Here is a 5,833-nt window from a genome sequence, read left to right as displayed (position 1 = left end):
CTGGAAGGAACCTTGGAGGTCATCCATCTAGTCCAATCTCCTCTTTTATAGAAGAGAAAACTGAGGCCCAGAGAAGTTAATCAACCTGCCCAAGATCACACAGGTGGTTAAGCCAGGATTTGGACTCAGGTCCCATGACTCCAAGCTCAGTGCTCTTCCTGCTGCACCACACTACCTCCCCTCCTCTACTGTCTCTAGAATAAATTATGAACTTCCCCAGTTGGCATTTCAAGCCCTTCACAATCTGGTTCTTAACTATCTTTCCACTCTGGTTTCCAATTTGTTAGGAGAAATTGAGACAAGGGCATTTTACCACTCTCGATTTTTCCTGCTGGGCATCATTTAAATACTTGTTGAATTCAACTGAATTAGGTGCAAGAAAAGAGATATCTACTAGAGCTAAATTCATGAGCAAGTGGGAAGTAGTGCAGGTAGAGGGATTAGCTTTAGTGAGGAGTAAGCACTTCTCTTTTATTGTGCCCAGAGGGAAGGAAGAAAGTGTTCTTCTCCCCTCCTACCCCAGCCCCCCACCCAATGCTGAAAAGTTTTGAGAAACCAAATTCAATAAGTTCATCGTGAATGACCTTAATCTTCTCAATGAGCCAGATGGGCTGTTAGGTCATTAATTGAAAGTGTGGAAGTGGGGTTGGAATTGGGACAGAAGGGGGAAAGGAAAAGTTTGGAACAGATGTAAGACATGCAGAGAAGAGGAAAAGAGGACTGGTGAACAGTACTTATGTTCTAAGAATCCGTATGTGGGTGGAGTCCACTTGATTTCATGATTTTATTGAGATTCCTTTAAGCTTTGGATCAGGAGGGGGAGAATCGAGTGGTAGGGGATATGGATTCAAAGGTTAGGAACAGTAGAAGCTCAGAGAAGAAAGGGAGCAGATATCCTATTGGACACTGAGGATTAAGGTATAGTAGAGACAAATGAAGACAGAGTGAGGATGATAGACTGGGGAGATGAAGCTGCATTGACACCACTGCTAGGTGTATAGAGATCAAAGAAAGAAGAAAAAGACTCATTTGTACAAAACTATATATAACAGCTATACTTGTTTCAGCAAGTGTGGAGGCAGGGAGGGAATAAGCATCTATATAGTACCTACTATGTGTCCTGTGCCAACTGCTTGACAAATATTATCTCATTTGATCTGCATGCACAACAATCCTGGGAGGTAGATGCTATTATTATTCTCATTTTACAATTAAGGACACTGAGGCAAATAGAAGTTAAGTGACTTGCCCAAAGTCACACAACTAGTAATAGACTGAGGCGAGATTTGAACTAAAATGTTCGTGACTCCAGCTCACTCGGTCACCTAGCTGCTTTTAGAACTGGAATGAGAAACTGAGGGAATGATCATCACTTAGGAAATGGATAAACAAATTATGGCATATGAATACAATGGGATATTGATTCAGTACAAGAAATGATGAAAAGGACAATTTCAGGAAACCCTGAGAAGACTTGTATGAATGGATAAAGATTAAAGTAAGCAAAACCAGGAGAATTATTTATACAATAACAACATCACAAAGAAAAACAACGGAAAGACTATGTAATTTAACTGTGGAAATAGTCAACCTCTACTCCACAGGACTGATAAGAAAGTATACTAAATATATACTTCTTGATTATGCATATTTGTTAGAAAAACTTTAATTGTTTTTTGTTGTTGTTCTGTTCAGTTGTGTCTGACTCTGTGACCCCATTTGGGGTTTTCTTGGCAAAGATAGTGGAGTGGTTTGCCATTTCCTTCTCTGGCTCATTTTGCAAAGGAGGAAACTGAGGCAAACGGGGTGAAGTGACTTGCCCAGAGTCACACAGCTAGGAAGTTTCCAAAACCAGATTTGAAGTCAGGAAGATAATTCTTCCTAACTCCATGCCCAGCACTCTATCCACTGAGCCACCTAGCTGCCCAGAAGTGGTTTACATTTCCTTTTATTTTCTGTAGGAGGTGGATTTGAGACAGGTGGGTGTGTTGGGGAACTAGAAGATTATCAGTAGTATTTCCAATAAGAAAAACAAATAGAAAGAAGAGAATCATTGAAGAATTTTTTTAAAAATATAACATTTGGGGGGGGGGGGACAGAAGCCAACAGAAGGAAATTCAGAAAGAAACAGGTGAACAGGACAGTTTTAAAAGTAACACTGAATTTATTAAATTCCTAAAAAGTAAAACAAGCTGTATATAGCAGAAATTCAGTTTTCCACATAATTCACACATAATCTTCATTTGCTATATTTTGTAGTGGAAAAGATCAATTTTATTGAGTGTTCCTTATGTTCAGAATAATTTTTTTTTAAATAAAAGACAAGGAATGGTCAAGTAAACAGCAGTTAAAGCAAAGAGTAGGTTTTGTGTGGGTGAGAGGGAAAGGTGTAAGGATCTTAGTTGTCAGTATAAGAGAATTTCTCTTCTTGCACCACAACTGCCTTACTCTAGGCCAGCTTCCATTATCTCTCAATTGGATTAGGGCAATCCTAACTGATGTCTTGGCATGTAGGATCCCTTCTTTAATCTGTCCACATAGCTGCCAGATTGATACTCCTATATACACTGTCATCTAACCATACCATTCCTCTGCTAAAGAAGTTTCACTGGTTCCCCATTTCCTTTGGAATCCATTGTGTGACATGGGAGTGTAGCAGCAAGCATCCCAGCATACCCAGGATGGCAGCTAGCACAGGTTCTTACATCTGCTTTTCTAAAGGAAAGCAACTCAAAATGGGTTAACAATCTTACTTTAATCAATCAAACATATAGCATTTACCTAGTTCAAGGGGAAAAGTCTGAACTTCAGAGAATACAAACAGAAGTTACAACAGAAAATAACACAGTTCAGCAGACAGGGCTTCTAGCTGTCTGACCATTACATCCATACCTAGTTAGTTACCAGAAAGGGAAGCACCAACATCTGGGTTTTCAAAGCCGGGGGGCTTAATGGCTGCCCAGAGTCTCATCTGGCCAAATCACACAACTCTTCCCAAAGTATATATAGCCTTCTCCTGGATCAGAGAATGTCACAACCCTCTTGACCCACTGCCCAATCACAAAGTAACAAGGTGTGGGCATTCCTGAAAAACAAGCCTTCCACCACAGGCTCCATGTGACCACATTCAGCCTATTAGCAGGGAGAGTATATTTTCAAGTCAGGGAAGGTTCTCAGATTCAGTGAAGTCTATCAACAGTCCAAGGGGCAGGGAAGATCTTCAGATTCCCATTACAGGGAGACACTTGAAAAGCACCACCCACCATAGTGTGCCTGCATCAAAGAAGGTGCCATGCTCTATGAGTGAAGCAGAATTGTAGTAGCTCAAAAGAAATGTGATATGCATAAATTTAGAGACATCACTCCAAATGTTCAAATAGACTATTTGTGCCCGACTTGTGGTAGAGCCTTCTGAGCTCGTGTATTAGTCTGCTTAGCCAGAGTCAGACACACTGTATCTTGACTCTGACATAGTGATGCCATTTTGGTCTTCTTCAAGAATGAAGGACACCAACCAAGATGAAAGGAGACTGATGACTCTTCACTACCTTACTTAAGCCTATGCTTCTAGAGTTCAGATACTTTATACTCTAGTAAAAATGACCTATTTGCTGTTCCTAATGCAGATCTACCACCCTGTGCCATTGTACAGGCTATCTCCATCCCAGGAATAATCTCCCTCACATCTGCCTCTTGCAACCAATAGCTGACTTCCAGCTCAGCTCAAATGCCATTCTCTTCAAGAGGAGTTTCCTGATGCCCAGTTATTATGCCCTCCATCACTATATACTTTTTGCATATGACTTCCTTGATAAAAACATAAGCTCTTTGAGATTAGGGACTGTCTCATTTTTGTCTTTCTTTTCCCAGCATATAACACCATACCTAGCACATTAGAAATACTCGTTTATTGATGGATGGAACTCTATATTTTGTACAATTATATTAGATGTGTGATCACAATGGTGTGCAGCTGAAATCAACTGAAGGAGTTTGATGGAGATGAGAAAACTGGAAAAGAGGGAGATCAGGTTGTCAAGAGGGGTCATTAACATGAATGCTAAAGTTGCTGACCAGAAATAGGGGGTAGAGAGGAGGAAGAGAGGAAATAGAGTTCCAGTTTATGAAATAAGTCTTGAAAGTGAGGTTAGAGATACATTTTAAAGGGCTTTAAATACCAGGCTAGGGAAATTTGATGTTAAGATATGAGTTAATATTGATGACCTTCTCACATTTATGCTGTTTTCAACTTGGTTCTAGCTGCAGGAATGTAAAGCAAAGATCACTAACTCTTTTCAGATTCCTCCAGGATTGCTAGATACTTCCTTGAGGTTTGTTGCATGGCCTTAGCACTAACTGCTAGGAAGCATCGTCAGAGATTAATGGAATTTACTAGCCTAAATATCAAGTCAACCTAAAGGAACTTCTGGTGGGGTGGGAAGTGAGAATGGTTGGGGTAAAAATCTTGACTGGAGGAGCTCTTTTCTGTGCTACCCAAGTGTGGCTATGGATCTAACAAAAGAAGTAGAAATATGGTGATTAGTCCAAATCTGTTGATTAGGCATACACTAAGGTAGTCTCATAAAAGAATGATAACACTCCCTTTGAGGGAGTCTTAGAAACTAAAGAGAATACCATCAAATAGGAGCAAGTTGGAGAAGACTCAAACAACAAAGGGGAATGGCAAAGAGAAATAGCAGATCTGGAGGACAGCAAAGGATAGCAAGTTGTTGGGAAATGGAACTGGAATTCTTTAACTGGAACATAATGTGAGGTTCAGGAATTGTTTGAGGAATGTTGAGGTGATGGTAGTTTTTTTATATGGGAAGATTTTTCCCTTGTCTTTTATATTGTTATTCTTGCTTTTTTTTTTGGAGGGCAGTTGGGGTTAAGTGACTTGCCCAAGGTCACATGGCTAGTTTTTTGTGTATTAAGTATCTGAGGCTGAATTTGAACTCAGGTCCTCCTGACTCTAGGACCAGTGCTCTATTTACTGCACCAACTATCCACCCTTATTTTGCTATTCTGTCCCAATTAGTATCAGATAGGAGCTGTTCTACACACCAAAAAGGTTTCTTTTTAGTATGAATTCTCTAATATTCATCATTTACTCCTCTGCCTAAAGCTTTTCACACATTCACTATATTCAAAGATTTTCTCCTCAGTGCTCATTATCAGATAAGAATAAAGGATGCCTTGTGGTAGAAGTTTTCCCCTTACTCATTTTCTTTAGGAATTTCCTTCACTATGAATTCTCTGACAATCATGAATTACATTCAGTTCCTCTTCAGTATGAACTTTTTTATGTTCAGTAAGCTTTTCCATCAATAGCTTTCCTACTCTCATTATACTTTAAATGATTCTTTCCAGGATGAATTATCTAATATTGAGAAAAGCATGTTATTTTTTTCATGTTTTGGTGAAACTTTCCCTTATTAATTACATACACAGATTTTTCTCTGCAGCATGGATTTTCTAATGGCTGAAAGATTTTCCACATACTTTACATTCAAAAGATTTCTTTCTAGTATGAATTCTCTGATATTGATTCAAGTATTTCTTCCTGAAGACTGTTCTACATTCATTACATTAGAAAGATTTCTCTCCAGTTTGAAATCTTTGTTGATAAATAAGGGGATATCCTATGACTGAAGGCTTTTCATAGTCATCATATTTGGGGGATTTCTCATCAATCTACTTTCTCTAATGTTGAGTAAAGTAGGATCTTTTAATGAACTCTTTTCCATGTTCATTATGTTTATATGATTTTCCAACAGTATGTATTATTATAAGGTCTGAAATGCTGCAAATCAGACTCCTGGAGCTGGTTCAG

The sequence above is a fragment of the Petaurus breviceps genome, unplaced genomic scaffold, assembly GCF_028583685.1.
Source record: "Petaurus breviceps papuanus isolate PSGF00001 unplaced genomic scaffold, PetGlider_PUasm1.0 188, whole genome shotgun sequence".
In the NCBI taxonomy this organism is placed as follows: domain Eukaryota; kingdom Metazoa; phylum Chordata; class Mammalia; order Diprotodontia; family Petauridae; genus Petaurus; species Petaurus breviceps.
This window is presented reverse-complemented; position numbering follows the sequence as displayed.